The sequence below is a fragment of the Sardina pilchardus genome, chromosome 13 (assembly GCF_963854185.1).
Source record: "Sardina pilchardus chromosome 13, fSarPil1.1, whole genome shotgun sequence".
Classification (NCBI taxonomy): domain Eukaryota; kingdom Metazoa; phylum Chordata; class Actinopteri; order Clupeiformes; family Clupeidae; genus Sardina; species Sardina pilchardus.
In genome coordinates, this window is record NC_085006.1 from 25,126,136 (window position 1) to 25,138,024 (window position 11,889).

An 11,889-nucleotide genomic window follows, 5' to 3' on the forward strand; every position below is an offset into this window, starting at 1 on the left:
GGAGAGCCGGTCCACTTCCTATTAACTCCATTGTACCGGATTGTTCCTGCAATCTGTTGAAATTCCGCTAGGGGCGTTGCCGAGCAAGTGATAAATTAATTGTGGTCTATGGGGCTAAGCGGCTAGAACTCGTTTTTTTCACAGTTGACAACTTCATTTCTTAATGTACATTGTCGTAGTAGCTACCTGAGTATAGGTTTTCCACTGGAAATGAAATAAAAAGTCACTCATGTCCTTTCTGCTTTTCATAGGATGGGCCGTTTTCCCTGTAACATGTTAGCATTTAGCTCATGGATGCTCGCGACAATCGCGACCGATTACGACCGTCGTGAAGCTGAACCAAAGATCCTTAAGGCGTAGCAAGATACGTCGTCGTAGTTCATGTCTATGGGCGCAAAACGGGGATCACTTCCTCTGCATAAAGAGGCGCGTCATTGCGTGTCAGACGTATTCATGGGTTTCATCAGGTCCCTTTCCACAGGTGTACAAAATCAAGCACTCGATTATCAATGCTTGATGATGTTCCAAAATAATCTTGCTGCTCTTTCAAGCCCTCTACATTTATTAGTTCTAATATGGAAGTAACACACACAAAGCATACATTTCAAGGAATTGAATAAAAACATCAATGGAATAATGGAAATATGTCGCTGCTCTCATTAAGTTAGGCTACCCCAGCGCCATCTGATTGTCGTTAGCACAAATCAGGATTTGGTTCAGCTGGCTGGCTATATGTTGTCAAGGTAGAGCGTACGTAGCAACCGGCCAATAAGCAGAATAAACAAGAGGGGCACACTTGATATAAAGTCGATTTTCTCCAGACGGGAATGCTCAAAAATGCTAAAAAGGTACCTGAAGTGGTCAGAAGGGGTTGAGGGTCATGAAACCGTGCCCAAAATTCACATTCCTAACTCTAGAGAATGGAGATTTTAGCATATAGTTGAAATTCTGATCTATGTCCATAGACTTCAATGGAACAGTTGCTGCCTCTGCTCTGCATAAAGGGGGATTTTGACCCCCCCTCTTGCGATTCGGGTTCCAGGAAGTGGCTTCTCATGAAGTATCTTGCTCCGCCCTTAATTATCTTTGGCTGAACCTTCTTTTAGGTCTATGGCCGTAAAGTGGTTCGCTTGTGTCACGTGACATGACAACTTTGAAAGGGTTTTTAGGAATAAAAACACATATAGAAAATTCCATTGGTCAGCTAATTGTCAAGTCAAGTTATCCTGCATCGCATGCATTAATGCAATTTCAGGAGAAAAACTTATATAAAGACAAATGTGGTACTGGGGGGTTCAGCTCCATTGCCACCCATTCATTCATCACTTGCTCGCGATCGCCCTCTAGTTGCAGTACCATGCGGAAGTATTTCGCTAGTGGTCCTTCTCCCCTTATTAGACATTCTCTGATTTTGCCCAAGGTGACCTTGTACAGTAAACAGCTTAGTCTCAAGGAGACTCTAACAACCGCTGGCCACACTGGCCGTCTTGCGTGTTATGTACTCTGTGTCATGTATGGATGTTACGCAAAATGTATACGTTACTAAGAACACGTCACGTCACAACTGTAAAATAGCAGTTTTGTCAACTCATCCTTCAGGGTCAGAGTTAGAAATGGGCTTCTAGCCAAGTCAGTTTCTGGTGTTGGCTGAGATCACGTGTGAATAAGGCTGTGGTATTTGATGAGGGAGTGAAAATATGAGAGAACAGAAATCAGAATATGAATATTCAGATAATTGGTTGCTTTGTGTCTTTCTCTCTCTCACACACACTCTCTCTCTCTCTCAAAGACACAAGCATGCACATGCGCGTGTGCATACATACACACACACACACACACAATGTACTGGCACACAATTTTATACCTAACATAATATATTACTGTATACATTCATGTGAGCTCATGGAGTCTCTGTGTGTAGGTGTGTATGTGTGTATGTGTGTGTGTGTGTGTGTGTGTGTGTGTGTGTGTGTGTGTGAGTGTGTACACAGTATAAATGTGTGTGTGTGTGTGTGTGTGTGTGTGTGTGTGTGTGTGTGTGTGTACAGTAAATGTGTGTGTGAGTGTGTGTGTGTGTGTGTGTGTACAGTATAAATGTGTGTGTGTGTGTGTGTGTGTGTGTACAGTATAAATGTGTGTGTCTGAGAGCTGTTCTCACGGGACCACTCCTGTCTGTGCTCCTCGCCCTCAGGCGACTCCCGCTTGAGCCGAGCTTGGACCCGTTGACCCCCGACACGACCTCATAGCCCTCGCCCCATCACCCACCTTCCCTCTCGTTCCCACCGCCCTCACCCTCACATCTCTCACTCTCTCTTTCTCTCTCGCTCTCTCTCTTTATCCCTTGGTCTCCCCCCTGTGCCTCACTTTATCAGTCTCCTCCTCTCTCTCTCTCCCTCTCTCCATCCTCTCTCCCCATCTATCTCTCCCTCTCTCCATCTCTTTCTGTCTGTCTCAGCACTGCATATTCTCCCCCACACATTCTCTCTTTCTCTAGCCTCTCCCTCTACTTGAGTTCAATTCAATTCAATTCAATTCAATTCAATGGCACACCAGACATTTGTATTTCTAAAGCATTCATACAAAAGAAACATGGACATGAAATGTCTTCACTTACTCTCTTTTCCTCTCTCTCTCTCCATACCTTTCTCTGTTTACTTGTTTTAGCTAGCAGCCATGCCATTGAGATGAACTTCTCATAGTGGAGTATAAAGCCTCCTCATTCACCTCAATATATTTGAATTGCCGTATGTGTGTGTGTGTGTGTGTGTGTGTGTGTGTGTGTGTCTTTCAGCTTGTTAGGTTCTCTGAATTGTAATCTCTCAATATGTCGCACACATCGTATCGCGTGCGCAGGTGTGTGTGTGTTTCTCTGTGTGTGTGTGTGTATGTGTGTGTCTGTCTGTAGGTCCGTCTATGACTGTGGGTATATCTATCTGTGTGTGTGTGTGTGTGTGTGTGTGTGTGTGTGTGTGTGTGTGTGTGTGTGTGTGTGTGTGTGTGTGTCTGAGAGATGGCTTGTGTGCGTCTATAGGAGAGGGCTTGTGTGTGTCTATTGGAGAGGACTTGTGTGTGTCTAGCTGTGTCTGTGTCTATGGGAGAGGGCTTGTGTCTATAGCCCTTTTCAGACTGAGAAACGGTACATTAGCGATACAGAAATAGCGGGTTCAGGGGGATTTTGCTGTGTGAAAGGTAGGTGTGTTTTGGTCCCGGGTTGTCTCAAGCCAAGTTCAGTGGCGAGTTTTGGGAGGTGTTGCCTAGCAGCACGTCACACGCAAGTTGGGAGTGAACAATAACGTTAACCATGCCTCGGACCTCGGAGATGAACCGATAAACACAACTGTCATGCTAGTGCTACGTGGTTTAGTTTCCAAATGATGGCGGGCCACTTCTTCTGTTATTTGAATGCCACATGAGGTCCTTTTGTCTGTCGAAGTCATATTGTTGTGTGCTGAGTCCTGAACGACTGCTGCCATTTCAGTTAGCTCGTTGGCTAGTTAGCTCGCATTAGGCAAACGTTCCAAAAAGACGTACTGGCAGACGGTTTTGCTACAATAAACACTTGACCGAAGCGCCGAGAAAAGGAGGTTCAATCAGGGCGCTCTCAGCGTAAAAAACGTGATTGGTGGACACAGCACCTAAAGTTGTCCTCGTCTCTTGTGTGTTTCCTGTAGTTTCACCTCCTGCCTTGCCAAATACGTCATCAGTCACACACGCCTAATCACGGGGTTGACCTGTTCCTTTCACACTGAGCCCGCCTCGGCAATAATACTACCCCGCCTCGAGATGGGTTCAATTGCCGAGGCGGGTTGACTCTGTTTATGTCTGTGTGGCTGTCTCTGGGAGCGGGCTTGTGTCTATGTGTGTCTATGGCTGTGTTTGTGTCTCTGGGAGCGGGCCTCTGTCTGTGTCTGTGTGGCTGTCTCTGGGTCTGGGAGCGGGACTCTGTCTGTGTCTGTGTGGCCGTCTCTGGGTCTGGGAGCGGGACTCTGTCTGTGTCTGTGTGGCTGTCTCTGGGTCTGGGAGTGGGCCTCTGTCTGTGTCTGTGTGGCTGTCTGTGGGAGCGGGACTCTGTCTGTGTCTGTGCCTGTGTCTCTGGGAGCGGGACTCTGTCTGTGTCTGTATGGCTGTCTCTGGGAGCGGGCCTCTGTCTGCGTCTGTGTGGCTGTCTCTGGGAGCGGGCTTGTCTCTATGTGTGTGTCTGTGTCTATGGAAGAGGGCCTATGTCTGTGTCTGTGTGGCTGTCTCTGGGTCTGGGAGTGGGACTCTGTCTGTGTCTGTGTGGCTGTCTCTGGGTCTGGGAGTGGGACTCTGTCTGTGTCTGTGTGGCTGTCTCTGGGTCTGGGAGTGGGACTCTGTCTGTGTCTGTGTGGCTGTCTCTGGGAGCGGGCTTGTCTCTATGTGTGTGTCTGTGTCTATGGAAGAGGGCCTATGTCTGTGTCTGTGTGGCTGTCTCTGGGTCTGGGAGTGGGACTCTGTCTGTGTCTGTGTGGCTGTCTCTGGGTCTGGGAGTGGGACTCTGTCTGTGTCTGTGTGGCTGTCTCTGGGAGCGGGCTTGTCTCTATGTGTGTGTCTGTGTCTATGGAAGAGGGCCTCTGTCTGTGTCTGTGTGGCTGTCTCTGGGTCTGGGAGCGGGACTCTGTCTGTGTCTGTGTGGCTGTCTCTGGGAGCGGGACTCTGTCTGTGTCTGTGTGGCTGTCTCTGTCTCTGGGAGCGGGCCTCTGTCTGTGTCTGTGTGGCTGTCTCTGTCTCTGGGAGCGGGCCTCTGTCTGTGTCTGTGTGGCTGTCTCTGTCTCTGGGAGCGGGCCTCTGTCTGTGTCTGTGTGGCTGTCTCTGGGAGCGGGCCTCTGTCTGTGTCTGTGTGGCTGTCTCTGGGAGCGGGACTCTGTCTGTGTCTGTGTGGCTGTCTCTGTCTCTGGGAGCGGGCCTCTGTCTGTGTCTGTATGGCTGTCTCTGGAAGAGGGCCTCTGTCTGTGTCTGTGTGGCTGTCTCTGGGTCTGGGAGCGGGACTCTGTCTGTGTCTGTATGGCTGTCTCTGGGAGCGGGCCTCTGTCTGTGTCTGTGTGGCTGTCTCTGGGAGCGGGCCTCTGTCCAGCCCTGGGCCCAGGGCTCAGTGCAGGATTAGGCTGAAAGTGGGCCACTGGGGGAAGCTGCAGCAGCAATGGCAGCCTGGGCCGTATTAAGCGCCTCTGTGAGGGGATTAAGGTGCCATGCTGGGCCAGGGAACGCGGGAGAGAAGGAGAGAGAGAGAGAGAGAGAGAGAGAGAGAGAGAGAGAGAGAGAGAGAGAGAGATGGAGAGAGAAGGAGAGAGAGAGGGTGAGCGAGGGAACAAAAGAGGAAGAGAATAGAGGAGAGAGAGAAAGAGGGAGAGAGGGGGCTGAGGGAGAGACAAAGGGTGAAAAGCCGTAGTGGGAGAGAGATGGAAGAGAGAGAGGGAGAGAGAGAGGAAGAAAGAGCAAGCTGGAGTGAGTGAGTGTGAGAGAGAGAGAGAGAGAGAGAGAGAAACAAAGAGCTGCTTAGCTGTGATAACATCACCCTGTTGAACCAACATTATTTTAACCTAAAGCCGCCATGAATGGCCTCAGATCTCATTTGGTTGACTTGACTCAGGTCCCTGGGGATCTCCTGTGGTCTGGAGTTGCATGACAGCGGCTTACAATGACATTCATGTGGCTAATGCTAGCACAGTCATGTAGCGCCAATGCAAATCTCTGGGGGCAAATCGTTGTGACTGTCAAATACTCAGGGAAATCCATGATGCTCCTCTTTCTCTAAGCAGTTACGGGTGCCTATTATCACCTCATTTGAACGTCAGCAACACCTGAAAGGATTGAAAAAGGTCAGCTGTTAGTGTCATCAGACAATGAGGCAGAGCTCCTTAAATAGGAATTTTCATATGCACTGCAATATACTGTATCTTTAAGATTCCAAAAGGGTGTTCTTAGAATTCAGGTTGCAATCTCTTTATCCTCTAAGACTGGGGTCTCAAACTCACATCACCTGCAGGCCACTTTCCAGGTGGTCTTTTTATAGGGCCAGTGCAATAGAGAAGGAGAAAGAGAAAATCGTCTAGCCCCTGAGACAGTTATATTCATTCATTCAGCACGCACTGTCATCCAAAGTGACAGACTAAATGAGGAAAAACTTTCAAGCTACGATGCAGAGGAGATCTTTGTTGATGCAGAGAGGAAGCCCTGGGTAACAATAATAACAAAAAATAAATACTACTACCAGAGAATGAGAGAGCAGAAAGAGTTCAAGAATTTGTCAAGTGTATCAAAGTGGAAATGGTGGTAAAAGAAGAGGAGTTAGGACTAGGAGGGGAGGAACTCTCGAAAGAGTCGAGTCTTCAGGAGAGCTTTGAAAAGAGAGAGTGACACTCCTGCTAGTAGCACTTGGTAAGTTGTTATGGTAACCATAAATGAAACTATAGTCTTGATTACTGTGTGTCGGGGCTGCTGTGCCAGATGACGTTCATGGGAGGAGCCTAAGGGTGTTTAAGGGTGCCTCAGAAATAGCTAGTCGCGCCTTGTCATTTATCAGCTTGTCTCCCTAAATAACATGCCTTTTCTGGGCAGACGATATTCACAAATAGCAGCATACTGTTGACTCAGATTTCAGAAATGGTTCCTCATTAAATTACTTTACCTTTGGCTTCACGGCTGCACCATCGACATTTCTGGCTCTTGATTTGTCTAAAAGACGTGTCTTCAAAGTTACGCCACTTTCAATTTGGTTCTGTCCTTACACAAAACTTTGCCTCATTTTTGAATAATGAAGAATGAGACACATTGCATACTTTTTTGGAAACTGCCAATGTAGATTTCCTTTTTCTTCGGAAAGACATCTGCTTACATTTAGTTCAATGACATTTACCACATATTTGCAAGGATAGCTCTGTTGGCTCCCTTGTGGTGAGCTATTTGTATTGTTTTGTTTGGGTAACCCACAGCAGTGCTAACAAACACAATTGACGTTAGTCTATACAACTGAAGTCCCAAAAGCTAACGTTAGTAGAGTAGGCTACATAGACAGGAATAGGTTGAGTAGTCCTAAGAAGCTAACGGAAAAAAGCTAAATGCAAAGCGGGCCAAATCTCATCACAGACATGAATCAACCAAAGGGCTGCAAGAAACACCACTGATGTAAGGTGTTGAGTCTGTGCTTTTCACTACTACCATAGGCTACTGTCTGAAAAGAATAACTCGTGTTGGACAAGAGTCCAACCAGGATCAGTTAAAGTGTGAATCAGTGCCTCAGCTTGGGGAATAACCCATGTTAACTGGGAGTGAATTGACAAGTTATATTAGAAATGTCCCTGAAAATGGCATTGTTTTGAGGGCATGGCAAGCGCAGACCGCAGAAATTACACAATATATGACTACATACACTTTAGACAACACATGCTGTGAGCAACATAGAGTAAGTCAGTCGAGCTTTTCGAAAAGAAGTTGAACATACAGTACAGTATGTGGCAGCGAAAGTATCTGAAATAGTTGATATATCATTCAAGTCCTCAAGACTGTATGTGTTCACAGAATAGCTTACTAACCTTTGCTGTACCTAGCAAGCTTACTTTTCTCCTAGAAAGGGAATATGTATGCCTTTCATCTCTCATGAAACCCCTAAGCTAACATAAGCTGGCTGAAGCACAGAGAACTATTTCATTAGATGCATTTTCCCCCTCAGACCTCTTTTGATCCCCGCCATTATGAGACGTCTATGATGCCAAAGCAGAATTGAATATAATACCCATACCTCCCGCGGCTTCAAACCAGGAGACAACAGGCAGGCAGACAAACAAACAGATCAGACAGGCGAACAGGGAATAGACAAACAGGAAACGCTAGAATTGGGTCAAAAGAAACCAAGTGTGGGGGACTGACTTCCGATAAGGACACAGGTAGGAAATGTTTGTGTGTGTGTGTGTGTGTGTGTGTGTGTGTGTGTGTGAAAGAGAGAGTTTCTGTTAGCTTCTATTTGTCTGGCTAACTTGACAAGGTCCAACGTGTCACCCTAATGACAACTCAAGGTTGACCGACATAAGCAAGCTACAATTAATTAATTACAGACACCTTCTAAATGGATGCATTTATATAACACTTTTCTTCTCTTCCAAGCACTGAAAAGCACTTTACAGAGGGCCCGTTACGTCAGAGGCTGCCATGGAAAGCGCCAGCCAGGATATTGGGTGCCATTTGGGGTTCAGTGTCTTGCTCAAGGACACTTCAACAGGGTCAGGAGGAGACAGGTTTGAACCAGCAGCCTTTCCAGATTACTGAGTGACTGCTCTACCTCCTGAGCCACCACCACCACCCCTACACTGACCCTGGGAACACTTGAGACAGGTGTGCTCATAAAATCACAGCTAAATTAATACAGAATGAAGAGCCTGGTCAGCAGACACAAGCAATGTGTTTGGTGTGCTCTCAAGAATTGTAATACACATATCTGGCATCACGCCCCTGGCCAATCAGCTTTCACTCTGACTGGCTACATCACAAGTCATGTGCACTTTGTTAATAGAACCTTCTAGAACCAAACTGAGGCCCCCTAAAAGGCCTCACATGCAGTATATATGTTCTTTAGCATACATAATCATACATAAGTCAAGAAGCTATGTCGCGCAGGTACGAAACGTAATGGTGATCTTGTCTACTACAAATCAAAATATGACCTTCACATAATGGCCTGTAGCCTACAGACTACACATTTGTTTTTGTCTTTCATGATACGATTGACAATGTCAAACTAGGTGAACAAAATCTTGCCATGTTTTGGTCGTAAGACTGGCCACATTACAAGATCATCTGTCGTAGCATTCTCGTGGCGTCTCGTCATAGTGTCAGTGTCAACACGGGAGTTGTAGTAGATTTCCCCAAAAGTCTGACATGCTACACTTTTGGTCATAATATCGTGAAACGTCAAAGACAATAAATCACGTCGTTCCCGACTTCTCATATTCGGACATGACAATGGAAATTTGTCGGCCACGACACAATCGTGGTAAGATCGGTTTGAAATCATGTAGTCTGTACAATCTATCTTTGTCTCTGGGTGTGTCAGTGCAGTTCCAAAGGCCTATAACAACCAGTATTCCCAGATCCAGTACTTCTCTCTCTGTTACAGAGAGCCACTTTGTCTGGCACATCAAGTTGTGACTTTAATCGACAGATCTAAACAGCCACTAAACAGTTTTACTGGCAACATTTTAGATTTTACTTTAATCTTCACTGCAAATATAATAGCCTGTTTCAGCATAATGGTGTTCTAGGACAAGGTTCATTATTGTGTAAAAGTTAATTGCTAATCTTTTTTGATGGATGTAGGTCTTTATATGTAACAGGCTTTAGACAGGTTCAGAAGTTCAAACCTAAAGCAAGTCATTATAATGAAGGGTTTGTAAAGCTAGCGCCGAATGTCTACATGTTCTAGTTTTGTGGCTATTGCTAATCCACATAAAGGAAGAACCGACTGGCTTTTCCCCTCGGAACTAGGCCATATCATAGCTGAATGATGGCAAGAGTTTGGAAAAGTAATATTGTGTCTGAGGCAGACAACGACAAGAAAAATATCACCAACGACCAAGAACGTGGATAATGCGAACATATATATATATATATATATATATATTAGGGTTGTGACTTTAGATGAATTTTCATGTTCGACTAATCATAACGTTATTGAACAATTAATCGATTATTTGCTAAATCATGACGTCACATGGCATTCAGAGCCGTGTAAACATTTGCCCCCACCCATCACTCTACATGTCCAACACGCACACAATTGATATTAACGATGATATATGTATAAAAAAAAAACCTTTATCAAGAAATAAGTTGTTTACAACAAGTTGTAAACTTTATTTTACAGGGCATTATGCCATCCGACGTAGGTCCTATTTGAACATGTAGGCTAGCGATTGCAACGCTCACTGGTCATCTCCGGTGCTGGTTTAGTTTATGGTCGGATGAACATTTTGTTACCTTGCCGGTCGGCCCGTTATCTTATCACTTTTAACTTCACTTGCCGGCAGCTTGTCGTTCAAACATGGGTTATCCTAGTGGTATATTGGTGATGAAACAATTAAGAGGCTTGAAGAATACCAGTTTAATAGGCTTCTTTTCGTTTAACATGGAGATGCTTCACAAAACATGTTCTCCCGTATTCATTAACATAACACACACTTCTCTAACTCTCGCACTTCACGTTGTTCTAACCACAACACTTCCTGCTTACGTTTTACTAGGTACCCCGTTCCCATGAGCCCCTAAATAAAGCAGAGGTCCAGCACTTCTCCTCGCTCGCTTCATCTCTGCTTGTTTTTGTCATGCGCGCAAAATACCGGAAAATGTTGCTGTTCTCATATTGCGTGAGACTAAAACGATTATTCATTAGGCATTTATTTTATTCGAATAAATTCTTAACAAACATTATTCGATATTCGATTATTCATTAACAACCCTAATATATATATATATATATATATATATATATATATATATATAAAACCACCCGAAAATATGTTTAAAAACATGAAATTGCCCGAGAACCCAAGATCATACTTTCTGTCGAGGGTTGTAAAAATATACGCCTTGACGTCTGGACACCTTGTCCACCAGGGTCACAACTGTTTATGTTTGTCTAAGATAAAATGTGAGAACGTTTCCCAGTTGGCCCTAAAACGCCTCCATGTTCTTACACACCTGTAACAACAGGACCTGTGCTTAAACATAACAAGGTCAGCCTGTAAAGGGAGCCAATCAGTTGGTGATAGGGGCCAGCGCTGTGCCACTGGTTTACACAACATAACACAACACAACACAGTGCAACACGGCACGATGCAAACCAACCTGAAGTGACCTCTCTGGTCTAGCAACTGTTGCCTTCCCCTCTATTTTTCCTCTCACTCTCTCTTTATCTCTCTCTCTGTTTCTCTGTTTCACTCACTCAATCAGTCTGATTCACCCTAGATCACCAGACTGATTGATAGACAGAGAGAGAGAGAGAGGAGAGAAAGAGAGAGAGAGGAGAGAGAAAGAGAGGGGTGACGATGTAATATTTACAACACTGAGCGTGTCACAAAGGGCACAGAATTCCTCCCACTGGAACAGTGCATCTGACACACCTCAACTATGTGTTGTAAGCACGCCATATGCACACAGACACAGACACACACACACACACCTACACGTGTCTATTTATGTGGTCAGATGACGGTCACGCCTTCTATCCTTCAGATGCTACTACAGTTATATCCACTAGCTGTCCATCATACCCCAGACAAGCGCATGCAAGAATCTCTGGACGCATACAAACAATGTGCCCCACCCCCATTCTCTCTTTCTCTCTCATACACTCATACTCAATAGGCTTTCTCTATGTCTTTGCTAGGGTGGAAAATGTGTCCTATTAGTAAACTCATCTGTTGTATATGCTGGTATAAAGCACCATCACCTAACATAACATGGACAACAAAGTTTGCAGACACTATGTGTTTGTGTGCCTCTGTTTAGTAGACTGAATATGTGTCAGCCTGAGGCTGTGTGTGTGCGTGTGTTTGTGTGTGTGTGTGCGTGTGTGTGTGTGTTTGTGTTAGTGTGTGTTAGTGTGTGCACGTTTGCGCACATGCGCACTCACACCTACACATACACTGGCTTACTCAAACACCATCAGATTTGTTTGGAACACAGAATGCAAACAGGTGTGCATCTAAAGACTGGGCAGCTTATTACTCAAAAGGAATCCCTGGCTCGGAGTTAAGTTGACGCGAAGGGACATGGGGTGAGAGTTGGATGTTATACTTTGGCAACCTAGTTAGGAGTCCTAGGTAGACATCTCAACATCTTTTCATCCAACCTAGTGAGAAGTCCTGGGTAGACATCTCG